Source organism: Mustela putorius, unplaced genomic scaffold (assembly GCF_011764305.1).
Source record: "Mustela putorius furo isolate JIRA1106 unplaced genomic scaffold, ASM1176430v1.1 tig00003834_pilon_pilon_pilon, whole genome shotgun sequence".
In the NCBI taxonomy this organism is placed as follows: Eukaryota; Metazoa; Chordata; class Mammalia; order Carnivora; family Mustelidae; genus Mustela; species Mustela putorius.
In genome coordinates, this window is record NW_025421987.1 from 130,695,139 (window position 1) to 130,709,945 (window position 14,807).

The window sequence follows — 14,807 nt, forward strand, 5'->3', positions numbered from 1 at the left end:
TTTCATGTTATCGTGTATTTGTCTAAAAAGCAAAGGGTCTGTAATGATGTTGGATATTAACATGGCTTGTATTACTTAATACATTTACCTAGGAGTCCTAATGCAGAACTGTTATACTTGCTTTGAGAGGGCTCATAGCTGTAAGTGCTTGCTGTGGACATGGCTAAATGATCTCTGAGGTCATCTCAGCTCCTGGTTTCCCCTGCTTCAGATACACACTACCTAACAGCAAAGCAAAGCCCTAATTCAAAGGCAGAATTTATTTACACATATCGTCATTGGGTAATGAAGCACTAACCAAAATTCTGTCTCATTAAAAATTTTTTTTTTTTAATTTACTTACTTTTTCTCAGTAAGTTCTATGCCCCATGTGGGGCTTGAGCTCACCACTCTGAGATCAAGAATTATATGCTTTACTGATTGAGCCAGCCAGGTGCACCTCCCTGTCTCATATTATTTTAAAAGAAAAACCGAGGGTCACCTGGGTGACTCAGTTGGTTAAGCATCTGACTCTCAATCTCAGCTCAGGTCTTAATCTCAGGGTCTTGAGTTCAAGCCCCGAATTGGGCTCCACACTGGGCACAGAGCCTACTTAAATAAAAATAAATAAATAAAATTTTAAAAGAAGAAAAATCTAAAAGATTTTAAGTCTCTTTGGGCCTTTCTCTTCTGGAGACATAGATGTGATTCTCTAATTAATATCACCTTCTAAGAAAACATGACTTTGGTGCTGATTTTGCTATTAAGATTCTGGAGGGACAGAAATGTCCCGCAGGCTTTGACTTGTTATATTTATCAAATACCTTCAAACAGGGCATTCTAGCTTGTCCTAGCCAGCTTGCACTAAAGGTAGTTTTACATCTGTGCATGTGCGGCTCCCAAGTGCCTGATCCATCAAGCGGGCAGGAGGCAGGGATGAGTGCTGTGGTCAAGGTTTCCCAGGGTCCTGAACAGCAAACCACGTAAAAGTATTCTCCTCTCCACTCGTTTGTTAAAGTTAGAATCTGAGAAGGACAGATCCAGGATAGAAGCCTAGTGGGAGAGCCTGTGCCAGCTGCTCCTCTCCTGTCCTCTCTTGCTGGCCCAGGGCTTTGTTGGGTGGTTGGCACTGCTGCTTGGGCCTCGCAAGTTCATGCGGCCCTGAGTCGGCAATGATTCTTACTACGCTGCTTGTTTATTCTCACTGTCCAGAGGTCTGAAGAAGCCCAGAAGGTCCTAGATATGAAAGGTCACCCACAGAGTGCTTTTCAAAAACTCAGATTAACTGGCAGGTCTTCAGTTTGCTTATTGAACTACTGACATTTCTAGGATATAGAATTTTTCTTATTTTTCTTTAATCTGACATTTAACTACCTGCTTTGTAAATAAGTAGAGCCTCACTTCACTGGGCCATTCCTATGTATCACAGGCAGAGAAAGCTTCTGGTGGGCCCTGGTCAAAAACAAAGCTCTTGAAGACATACTTAAGAATAAATCTCATGAATACCTTGCCTATCCCCTGACATTTTCACTGTTAAGTGACCAGAAATTGACAGTACATCAGCCAAAAGAAATCATTACTTATATAGAAAATCAGTGTATTATGTTTAATTTTCACTTGAATTGCTGCTTTTCGATTCAGGTTCCAATTTTATAGAGAAAACATGACTAAGAAATTTGGGTCATTGGACAGTTCTTAAATCGGGCTGTGCATCTTGAATGTAGAACTTTTGAAAGATACCTGTGCCCCACACCTAAAGAGTCAGATTCCCTAGATCTCAGGTGGGGCCCAGGCACCTACATTTAAACATCCCTTCCTACTGCTCCAAATCCCCCCACCTCTCATCCTCAGCCCCCAGCAAAATAGATCCCAAGCATGGTCAGGTGAGTGCCAGGAACAAATGCAGTCTGGGCCATAAATGAGGCAGGTAGTCTCTTTTGTTTTATAAAATGTGTTTTGTTTTATAAAATGAAATGCTGGATTGCATGGTCTGTGGAAAGGCCCAGAGATCTGCATTTTTGCCCCACACTGCTTCTAATGCAGGAGCCCTGAAGCCCATTTGGAGAAGTGCTCTGTGGGTCCTAGTTACTGCTCTCAGTTGCGATGGGAGGCATGGAGGAAAGGCGAGGTACTAGGAGCAGTTTCCTCTTCTGGATCAGATAGGAAGCTATGACTTGTCTAAATATGTGGGCAAGTCAGATGTACTTGAAGGTGAGAGGCAAACTAGGGAACATAAAACTGTTTGCAGAGGGCATTTTCAAAGAATCCGGCTTCTACTGGTGAGACCTTTGCAAAGAACTCTAGATGGTAAATATCCGAATGATGCGCTTTTCTTTCTTTTCAAATTGATTTATTCAATTCTGGATAATTTGGGGATTTAATTAAAAATAGGAGTCACTCAGGGTCCTGGAACCCAAGGATACCACAACCTTTTTAGCTGGCCTCTGGGCAGCCAGCCGTCCTGGAGCCAAGCACCTACAGAAGCCAGAGGGCTAGGTCCAAACGCAGGTTTGGAGAAAGATAACAGCGCCCAGAAATCAGTCAGAAAGAACAAGATAAGGACTTTAAGAGGATACCACAGGGCTAATTATAGCCCTCAAGGGCCTCAAATCAGGTTTGGGACCTTCCAGGCTGGGCCATCTGGGCCAGAGGCCATAGGTAAAGTCTTTGTTTCCTAGGATTGAGTATATTTAAACCACTTACAGCATTAACTAATATCCTCTGAACTTCTCTTCCCTGCATCTGTGCTCTCAAGTGGTGGTAGGTAAATAAACATTTTAAAGGGAAAGTTAAAAGTTTCACAGTCTGGAATGAAGGTGCTAAAGCATTTGGCTATTAGCTATGTAATCACAGGCTGGTTTGCCAACATGTGGTTCAGAAGGAAATGAGCCCAGAGAAAGAATCCGCTTCCAAGAAACTTAGTGGCAGACGGTGCCAGAGCCTTGGTTCATGGGGAGGGATGGTCCATGGCCCAGGGCCCCAAACCAGGTACTGGCCTGGTAAACTCCAGGGCTTTGGGATGGCCCCTCTCAGCTGGCCTCTCCCTTTATCCTCTGTCGTCATCTTCCCACTACAACTCCCTGGGAGGCAGTGCCTACCACATATGGTCAGAGTGGGGCCCGAGTGGGACAGCATGAGTAGGACACCGTGTGACGTTGGGACAGGCAAGGACTGCCTTGTGCTTGGGTGCCATGTATCACCAGGTGAGCCAGGCAGTAATTCTGAGGAAAATGAGGCCATGAAACCAGATTAGGAGATGAGTCCCCATTCCACCTTTGCAGCAGGCCTGCCTACTTTCGAGCCCACAAGCAGCTGAGCAGCTGTGATAGTGGAGGGGAGGAAGGCTGGCCCGCAGCGGGTTGTCACAGGAGCCAGGCGCTTCTCCAAGCCTCTGTGCATGCAGTCACTCCTCTGAAGGGTTCCTGGCCTAGGGTCTGTTAGCCACTCACATGGGGTTTCTCGCCAGTCCCCGAAGGATACTTCTTCACAGGTGGTCAAGGCTTTAACAAATGCTGGCTCTGTGTGGCCACTCAATCCCCTCTCCCATTGCTTTTCCTCTTCCTTTCTGCTCTGGTAGGATGTGCTTGCTCATGGAGTCCCAGGTCCCCCTGCCATTTTGTAAGTGACCATCCCTACAGTTCCCGTCTGCCCTCAGCTTCACACACCTCACCTTCCGGGGGGTTGGGGTGGTGTAGCGCTGCCTCCACTGTGTGGATGGTGGCCACTTGTGTGCATTCCCCCGCTGCACTTGGGCCAGTGGATCTCTACCCCTGTGTTCCCTCATCTGGCACCGGGCCTGATGCCCAGCAGACTCTGAATAAATCTCCACCTCATCAAACTGAGTTTTTGACTCATACATAGTTCAGAAGCTAATATATTAAGTAAATGACAAGTGATGTCCTTGGACAAGAAAAGAGGAATCTTAAAATAGGTTCTGTGGCAAAAATGGAAACAGTTAGGTCATATGCCTTTCTGGGATCACCAGGGAAGAGAATCCAAGCACTTTATAAGGTCCCCATATCTAGCCTTGATAAAGCTCAAATTCCATCCCCCCCCCCCAAAAGACTGACTGTGGTTGATATCAGTAACAGTCATGGCTTCAGAAGATGGTAAAAAACAAAAACAAAAAAAAAGCCCAAATCAAGCCAGATAGAATTCTGCTTTGCAAAGTTCAGACTCTGGAACAGTCCTTTCCTTACCACTGATGTGGAGACATTTTTCCCCCTGCATTTTCTGTTGTCACTTATACAAATTATCTTATAACAAATTATCTTAGAGATTTCAGAAAAAAATGCTGTAGTGTACATAGAGTCAAACAGACATTAAAATAAGATGCTTCACTAAAACTCTAGAAAGCCTTTGATCATTTTTATCTTCCTAGTAAACAATCCATAGAAATTGTTACTTATCTCATTCCCCTGGTATTCTAAGCAAAATTTTAAATTTGTAAATCCTAATTATTTTTCCAGATGTAAGAAACATAGCCAAATCAGTACCAGATTTATTTTTACTTTGGAAATTACTGAATAGGCCATGAAACAGAATAAAATTTAGCATTTTCCTAGCCAGCACGTGAGTAAACCAGAAGTAGGGTGGGCAGAAGGGACTTGGAAGTACAGTTCCTTTCTGCTCAGAAGGGCCTCGAGTTTACCGTGCTGTAGGAGGGACACCCTATGCTTTGGACCAGGATCACATTTGTCGTCAAAATGTGTCTGAATTTGTAAAGAAGAAAGTTCACCTTATAACAAATTATCTTAGAGATTTCAGAAGGCCTAAAACTATAGATGTATGTATACATAAGTTTTTTTTTTTTAATTTCTGGCATAAATAACATACTGGGTTGTATTAATTTCAGGCATGCGATATAGTGATTCAAAAATTCTGTACATGACTCAGTGCTCCATCGTGAGAAGTATACTCTTAATCCCTTTTACCTCTTTCTCGCATCAAAGCTATATATTTTAAGAGGAAAAACACATATTCTGATAAGATACTTAAAGTTCTAAGAGTTCTTATCTCAGACTCTGTACTGGAGTAATAGTTACATTACCTTGCAGGCCAGCAGTGTGGTAACAGGCTTTTCTTTCTAGGAAAATCCTGGGCTGTTATGAATGCAGCTATTTACCTTTTTTTTTTTTAAACCATATATTCTAGGATAGTAAAGATTATATTGTCAAAGATATTTGTCTGTGACCACCAGACTAGAAGCTTCTTAGGGACAAGATTACTCCAGACACAGAATTTACATTTGTTGATTGAGTAAGTCAGTAATTAAATGAACATCACTAGGGTCAAAGCTCCATCTCTTTGTGCCTTTCTCTATTACTAAATTCTAGTCTTTTAACTTTGAAATTCTCTTTTGCGTGTTATATTTGGGATTCGGGAAACCATTATTGAGTACTTGCTATGTCAGGAAACCACAGACTTTTTTTTAACTTTTGTCTTTAATTACTAGTAAATTGCTAAAGTAGAAAATATTCAATGTAATAAGAAAATATTCAATATAATAAGTGGTATTATTTTCCATTGATTTCTAGTGCTACAGAACCTCAGGGATATGGTTGAATATTGCATCATGCAATGAATACAAACCTAGGAGGTTAGGCTAAAAATACAGTGATTGGTAGAATAGAAATTTTAGACTTTAAATCCTTAAGAACAACACAGATTTGCCTCTGTCTTCTAAGAATAGAGTACAGAAAACAGGGGATGTTTGGATTTAGGAACTTTTTGAAATACTACCTAATTAATTAAAGGAAAATAACCCACATAAATAATGGCTCTAAGAACATAAATAGTAAATTATGCTGAATTCATATATGTCAAAATTAAAATACAGATATTAAAATTCAACAAATATTGAGTACATTCATTCTGTGGCCAATACACAAAAATATAAATCATCAGAAATTGCCTATATCATGTAATTGTCAAATGTTAGAGGAAAAATTATTGATCCTGTCCCAAACCCTGATTGTACAGATTAAGGAAAGGGTCACTAACTGTGATTATTAGCTTCCAAGGTCCCCAGTGATCCCTGACTCCCAAGTATTTACACCCTTTTGAAGTCCCATCCCAATAGGATACTACAGAATGTTGGTATGTCTCTTCTGAGGCTAGGTCACTTAAAAAAAAAATTGTGTGTGTGTGTGTGTGTGTGTGTGTGTATTTTTTTCATATATATATATATATATATATATATATATATATATATATATATATATGGCTTCTGTCATCTTCTTCTCCCTTGGGTCATTTACTCTCAGGAAACTGGCTGCCATGTTGTGAGGACACAACGTTGGAGGGGTCAAGAAAGTCTAACTGCTGGTTGACCCAAGAGTTGGACCTAGGCAGTCAGAGGCTCCTCCCTGTTCTTGAAATGTATGTTCTACCACCATTCCCACACTAAGAGCCATTTCAGGGACAGAACCTTGAGTAGATGTTGAGACCCTCTGGATCGCATATGTGACTGAGCATCCTTGAGGTCTCTACATAAACTGTAAGATTCTGGTGGGCAGATATGGAGATCTACTCGTCTTGTGACCACCCAAATCAAGCCTTCCATGTCCTTTTCCTTGATTGTTAAACCAGCCACCTACAAATCTGGAGTGGCTGGCCTCTTTCTTCAGTCTCTCCTTGTCCTTGATGTATGGGAACCAGTTTCACATTTTACCCAGAGAACCCCCAGGGTTGTGAACCAAACCTTAAGCAGCCAATGGATGGCCCGCATGACTAGAAGTATGACCTACTGCCGACAGCCAAGTGAGTGCACCATCTTGGAAACATTCTCTAGTCTGAGGGTTAGCAGACATTTTCTGTAGAGAATCAGGTAGTAAATAGTTACGGTGTGTAGGCCATAGAGTCTCGATCAAAACTCCTTGGTTCTGCTATTGTCGTGCAAAGGCAGCCATCGGCAATATGTGAATGAAAGAAAGAGGCTGTATTCCAGTTAGAACCATATTTATAAGCACAGGCTGTGGGCCGGGTTTGGCTTGTGGACCGTAGTTTGTCATCCCCAGCTCTTAGCCTTAGTCAGGCCTTCAGATGCCTCAGCCCCTTCCCTACCTCCTGACTGCACATTCGTGGGAGGCCCTGAGCCAGAATCACCCAACTTCTTCCAGATTCCCAGCCGACAGCATGGAAATAAACGTATGTTGTTTTAAAGCCACAAGATTTTGGATTAATCTGTTCCACAGTAATAGATACTTAATGCACCAGAAATCCAAGAAGGCTGGTGACTATGAGGTAGTCACTATTGAGGCTAAGCAATAGGGGGATTCTTTACACTATTCTCTCTACTTTTGTGTAATAAGTTTAAAGAAAAAGAAAAAGAAAAAAACTGGTAAGTGATTCATCTAAAATCACAAAGCCCATGCTGCATACCCAGGTTTCTGGCTCTGAAATCCTGCATTCTCTTGGCTTCTCCTTTCTGCATAAATAGCAACCAATAGAGCTGTAGCTATTTGCTCAAGTTTTCCCCTCATTTCTTGCTACCTGAGTACCTCCAACTTAACATGCAAGATAGTTCTTTGGACTTTGATACCATTGCTCTTGTTGAGCTGTCCTGAAGGCCTTTCTGCTTCTTTATACCTCTTTATACCATGGACTACAGAATTAGTCATTCCTGGGGGATGGAGCCTCGCTCAGAGATCTACAGAGTCCTACCTCAGTGTGGCCTGGAATAGAACAAAGCTTGCTGTTTACATTCTTACTGAATGTGCTGTCACCAGAGCACTTGCAAGTCCATTAACTGTAATTAATTCTTACATAGCCTATGAAGATTGGCTTGGCAAGTTTCACTCCAGGATTTTGTAGATGAGAAGACAGAGACTCCAAAAGTTTAAACAGTCAGACAGATAAAGGCAGCTGAGTCCAGAGTCTGGCTCCTGGCCCAGTGTTCTTTCGTCCTTCCTTTATTACTTCTTCTCATGCTTAAGGAGAAATGGACGGACACCCAGATGGCTCAGTCCATTAAGTGTCTGGCTCTTGATTTCGCTCAGGTCATGATCTCAGGGTCGTGGGATCAAGCTCTGAGTGGGGCTATGCACTCAGTGGAGAGTCTGCTTGAGATTCTCCTCTCTCCCTCTGCCTCTCCCTACTGCATTCTCTGTCTCTCTCTCTCTTTCTCTAAAACAATAAATAAACACATCTTTTTGAGGGGAAAAAAAAGAAACAGGTAGAATTTGACATTAAATAAGATACAATTCACTATATAAAAGAACCTACCACAATGGTTGGTACATAGTAGGTTCTAAAACAATGAGTTTAACTTTCCTTTAAAATCCCTTTGAAATTGGAAATCACCCTGAAAAGTTTTAACTGGTAATATAAATTACATAATGTATTGATAGGTAGGTACATGAGACAGATATTTGAAATAACTGGTCTTTTGATCCCTTGCATTGCATGTACTCACCTCCTCAGAGTGGTTGAATGGGTCTGGAAGAGAATGCTCCTGCGGTTCCCCAGGATAACCACAAAATAAGATTTAGTGTTGGATTTTGAATAACCAGATATCCTTGGTGATGCCACTTACAAGGAAGGTGGTAGGACAACAAAGAACAAAATACCAGTCCTGATGAAATGTCCTTGGATTGTGAAATTTAGTTCAAAAGTCCATCACCTTCCCTTTGCTTTTTCCTTCCAAAAATCTGTTTAATATTGTATTTTAAGGTTTTTTTTTAAAAAAACATTTTTATATTGGTGGCTGTCCTTTCAGATCAAGTATGCAATGCAGTTATTGTCTACCAGGTAACTACGTTACCAGGGCTGTAACTTTAAATTCTTGATCTCTCCTACACGCCAATTTGGGGGTGGGGGTGGAATCTCTTATTTGTTATTTGGAAAGTAAATGGATCTCAAGATTCTCTCCAGTTCTTCATTCAAGTTGCTTAAAGCAGTGTTCATGTGGGTAGATTTACAGGCTCTTTTGTTTGAATTGTCTTGGAAAAAAAAAAAGAAATGAGAGGCATTTATTTTTAATTTTCAAGTCTGGTTTTAGTCACAGGCACGAGAGAAAATGAACTGCCAAATGTCTGGGAAACAGCACCAACGCCTCTCCTTTAACATGTGATAAATATTGTTTTGATTAGAAGCAGAATAAAGCTAGGTTGCTTTTTTTGACTTCTTGGACTAATGAATTCACTTTTTTTTTTTTCATGTAAGTTGTAGAAAAACATTTCCAAAAACATCAGTCTGGGTTATTTAGACTTTATTCAGGATAGCTGTGCACAAATCATTTCTGTGAAAATGATGTGTGATTAAACAGTTACCATCAGTGAAACTCGCTAAGGAATTATCATCTTTATGTCTGTGCCAAACCATTGGCCTTAAATGAAGCATTTTGGTTCTCTGAAGGATATAAAATGTGCCTGGAGCAGGATGGGTAGTTTGCATCCTCTGGGTGTTAAGAGAATGGCTTTTGGAGTCAGGTATATCCCAGCTGCGCTACTAAGTAACCCTGGGCCCCAAACTTACTAAACATCTCTGGGCCTCAGCTCTGTGAAATGGGCATAATGATGGGAATAACCACACAGGGAGAATAAGTAGTGAGGTCCAGGCAGACAACTTATTCTGAGTCTATGGCTTTTCTACCATTTTCCACCACAGAGCAGATGGGTATAAATAACAGAATTCTCTGTTGGGCGCAATGAAGAACTTGACCATTGGGAGACAAAAAATACTTTTTTTTTTTTTTTTTTTTTTTAAGATTTTATTTATTTATTTGCCAGGCAGAGATCACAAGTAGGCAGAGTAAGAGAGGTAGAAGCAGGCTCCTCGCTGAGCAGAGAGCCCGATACGGGGCTCAATCCCAGGACCCTGAGACCATGACTCGAGCTGAAGGCAGAGGCTTAACCCACTAAGCCACCCAGGTGCCCCCAAAATACTCCTTTTTAATACTCCATCCTTGGAAATGTATGGTTTTAATTCTCCATCCTTGGAGATCTTGCAGAAGAGAAGGAACTCCTAGTTTGGAGATTTACCTACTTTCTCACTATCTTAGATACCCTCCAGCCTGTGATTCCTTAAAAATAGTTACTATCCAGCTGTATTTTAACCAAATAGGTTGTCTTGAAATCCTGATCAACCAAGACTAATTTGGATTTCAAACGAATACCTGGGAATAAAAACTGGTGTCAAGTCCCTGGGCAGTGCCCTTCCTTCAAAACTTGGGTTGGGGCTCTGTTGGATAGCTCTTCTTGGGCTCACACTTGCTCTTTCCATGACAGAATTCATAGAAACAGCGTTTCTATCTAGGAAGAATAGCGATGGAGTTCAGCCAGCCCTGGGGCTATATTCTGTAGAGTCTGTGTTCATATTGTCAGTCATGCTTCTCTTTTCTTCTGTCTCCTCCTCCCCATTCTCCATCAACATCTCTTCCTTCTTTGTTTTTCTGTTTTTTGGGAAAGGAAAAGGTCTGTATGCCCAGAGTGTCCATTCTTTGAATTTTATGTATCCAAACACCCTCCTTTTAACCTTCCTTCTTTGTGCTTGGGTTACTAGTTACAGTCTCTCTCTCTCTCTTTTATTTTCTGCTTCATTTCCTTTTAGTAAATTACCCTGCTCTCTCTTCCGTTTATCTTTGCAGATGCTCACACACCCCTCTTGCATTCTGCTGGTTCTATCTTCCAGTATTCAGAGCACTCGGTCTCAAACCCTCCTCTGGGATGGCCGCAGACCTCATGGTCTGTGCTCTGGGCCAGCATTCCTACTTAAGAAGCTGTGTGTTGGGGATGACTGCCCTCCTGAAGGCTGCCCTCTCTCCATGGGGAGCCTGGGGGTGGAGACCCTCAGAGCCCTCCCATCTCTGTGGGGAGGCAGTGCAGCTGACCCCTGTGGGGCCTGGGAGACTTGCAGGCCGCTTTCATGGTCACAGCAGGTGAGATGAGAATGGACCTCAGTCAGATCTTGCTGTCAGAGATGTAGCCCTAGCACCAGCAACTTGCTGTCCCCCGAAGAAAGTGGTCTACCTCTGCCAATGGTCATAATGAACTACCCATCCCAGACAAGTGGCTGTCTCAACGAGAACCAAGGAGTGCATATACTCTAGGAAAGAGAGCACTTCTGGTCCATCCTCTCCAGAAACCTCCCCACAGACTGCGGGGGGGGGGGGGGGGGGGGGGGGGGGGGGGGCGGGGGGGGGAGTACAAAGGAGGGTGGGAGAAATAGGAAACAAAAGGCTGAGCAGCTGAGAGCTCTAACAGAAGGTCCCTCCTGCTGGGGCCTGAGTGCAGGCTTTGTTTGTGACTCTGCTGTAGGAAGCTCTTGCTTCAGATGTAGTGCAGGTCATTCTCATTGTGCCAATGGCAGGGAATAAAGATGATTGTTGGCCATTTATATGGTCCTTTCGTTTGGTCAGAAAGAGTGCTCTAACTGACGCCCTGAGGTCTAGACAGCACTAGCTTTCAGATGAGCTGCTGACTCAGCAGTGCTGGAGAGCCCTCTGGAATGGGAACAGTGGCTACAGGAAGTCGGGGGAGGCTCCCAAGCAGCCAACCCAGCACAGGCACATTGGCTATGTCCTGGGCCACTGCCAGTATGAAACCTGCGACACTGGAGACCACCTGGCATCTTTTTTTTTTTTTTTTTAAGATTTATGTATTTGTTTTAGTGCACATATATGTGTGGGGGAGGGGCAGAGGAAGAGGAAAAGTGAGAGAAGCAGACACCTGGCTCAGCTTGAATCCGACACAGGGCCATTATGGGGTGATCTCACGATCTTGAGACCATGACCTGAGCCAAAATCAGGAGTTGGACATCCACCTGATTTAGCTACCTAGCCACCCCTAGACCATCAGGCATATTGACAGTCATTTCTGGTTGCCTCCTTTTCCATATTCTCTTAAAATAAGATGCATCTGCATTTCTGATCTCCTACCTGTCTAAAGCTCCATGTCACCCAGCACCCCCTTAACTCCCTTAGATCCCCTTTCAAACCACCAGCCCTTGGTTGAGGGTGGTTAAGTGGAAAGGAGTTGTTCTCATCGTGGGAGGGTGGAGTGGGTTTTGATTTTCACTTATATTTGATTGTAGGAGCTGGCTGTTTTTCATCCTTGGCCTCAGGAGTCCATCACATGTCAACTTGTGTCAGTTGGATATCCCAATTATTTGGAATTGTTTGTTAAAAATACAAACATACTTACCTACATATAAATATATATGTCTTCTCTCTCAGGAACTTGGGCTTATCCTGTCTACAGACACAGGGTATCCAAATCAAACGGGTTAGCTGGCAAAAGAAAAAAACTAAGTTCTTGTGAGTTAATTGTGTCTTAACACAGTAGCAGTCTCAGAGTGAAATGGTTGGTTAGCACATACCCTTGAAGTTAATTTTTCTGGGAAATAAGAACTCCAAGACACAGTTGTTCCTGAGCTCCAAAATACAGACTTGAGGCATCTTTAAATGGTCCTCCATTAGACTTGAAACCATCTGCTTGTTTGCAACGAAAGTATATATTTTCCACTGTTCTGAGCTCTGTGACGGTGGCATCACTCCAGAGAGAAGCAGTATAAATGGGGCCCTGTGGAAGCGCTCTTGCCAGCCTGCTCTGCAAGGCACTTCAAGTTCATTTCCATTGATTTGATTAGGGAACAGAGAACCAATGAAAAATGTAATGCCTTTTCGAAATTAAGCTCCCCTTCTCTAATACCATCCTGCGCTTTCAAAGGATCAAATCTCTCTCAGTCTGCCTTCATCGAGTTTCCTTTTGCACTTGGACTCTCAACAGCTCTAAGATCGTGGTCAGAATCAGTACGATCTACTTTTGAAGGGGTACAAATTAAATGGGAAAGTGAGTTTCTCTGACAGGAAAGTCCCTGGACTATGGTGGTATTAAGTGCAGCCACAGGTGGGCTGTGGCTCTCTCTGCTTGTTGAGGTAGGCGGCATTGAAGTGGAATTAACATTTTAGTCCTACCTTCAGGGTTCTAAAACCACCTCCCCACAGTGTCACTACTTTTCAGCAGACCGGAGAACTTAAACACCTGTTGCCTAAGGCTGTAGACATAATGTTGAAGTCATAATTTGGTTTCAGTGCACACACCAGCTGAGGGATCTCATCACGCTCGTGTTCTGGAACTTTTTGTGCGGGTAAATCAGTGAGAAAGGTGTTAGCATCTGTTGCCATGTTACCAGAATGGCATCATATATTTGAGAGTCATCCAAGAAGAGTTACTTTGCAGATTACTTGGAGTCATGGCCTCCACCTGGAAATGTTCACAGAAAGCCTCTTTTTCACAAATATAGCACCGCTGTATTCAGAGTATATTTTCTCATGCAACTAAATGCAGTTGGCAGTCATGGATTTTATGAGTGTTCAGCTAGATGAAGTAAGTGGGACAGAATGGGTTTGGGAGCATTACCTTCTTGCCAGTTATATAAATGGCACTCTGCTTGAAAAGGCACATCAGTGTTTTCTTATGGTTCCAAGAGCACCTCAAAGTGGTTTACTATGTTGCAGGCTTGGAATGTCTGTCTGTCTGTCTGTCTTTCTTTCTTTCTTTCTTTCCTTTCTCTCAAGAAAATATAAATAGAAGAAGACTCACAATATTGTAGTCATAAAAGGTTCTATTACAATCTAGGTAATGGAATCCGAATACTCTTGCTGCAGAATCAGATATGAGCCAAGCAAGAAAAGTTTAATATTTTTAAACTACTTTTTTTAAATGACAATAATAGGATATGTTTTAAATTACTTAGAGAAAAAGTTGTTTTGCAGCACTTTTTTTTTTTAAGATTTTATTTATTTATTTGACAGACAGAAATCACAAGAAGGCAGAGAGGCAGGCAGAGAGAGAGAGAAAGCAGGCTCCCTGCTGAGCAGAGAGCCTGATGCGGGGCTCAATCCCAGGACCCTGAGATCATGACCTGAGCTGAAGGCAGAGGCTTTAACCCACTGAGCCACCCAGGCGCCCCTTGCAACACTTTCTTAGTAAACTACAATTTTAAAACAACTTGTGTAACATTCTTATTCCCTTATTTCACCTTTCTCTCAGTTTCTGTTAAATATGGTAGATTTTGTGAGGGAGAAGAAAGCTAGATAATCTCATGTAACATTAATACATTTTATTGTTCATTTTCAAAGCCATTAGCATGGTAGAAACAATCCCAACTTCTTATTTAACACAAATGAAGGACTCACATCACTCTCTTCCTTCTTCTAGTTTCCCTTTTAAAGGATGGGTCTTCAGGAATTATATGCTGAAAAAAGAGGATATTATTCAAATGTAATATGAAAAAACAAACTCCCCTTGAAACACTTGAGAGACAGTCAGGCTTTATACTGTTTTTTTTTTCATCCAGTATTTTGTTAACACATTAACCCCAAGTGTGAAATACAAATTAGATGGGTTATCTTACTTACTCATAGTTGAGTAATGTAATATGCAAATGCTTTTGAATGTTTTTTGTTGTTGTAATGACTGTTTTATTGTATATTAAAATTAACTGGTAAAATTCACTCCAGTTCCCTGGGCTAATTAATGATAAGTAATGCAAACTGCATTTTATATCTGGGAAAGATGATTTTGAAAGATACAGGCACTCGGCTATAGAGGTAGTAAGAATAGTATCTACTTCCTTTCTTCCCCAAAGGCTGTGGCTCCACAGACTCCTCCATTTCCATGCCTTTTCTGTGGGTGTGGTGGTGGTGGTGATGTGGGCTTCGGATCACCCTCAAACGGTCCTTGCTCGAAAGCAAGAGAAAATTAATGGACAGACACTATAACTTGTCAAAGTATCTAGAGCTACAAAGCTGTTACACTGATCTCAGTACCTAGACTCCTCAGCCAAAATGTAAAGGTGAAAAGTCATGAGGAGAGGGACCCAGT

The 14,807-nt window shown here is 42.1% G+C and overlaps 1 protein-coding gene across 5 annotated transcripts in view; it reads left to right on the top strand.

Moving 5' to 3' along the window:
* The window catches only part of ANO10 (anoctamin 10), a 233,015-nt gene that overhangs the window by 184,616 nt on the left and 33,592 nt on the right, over positions 1-14,807 (top strand). The window lies entirely within an intron of this gene.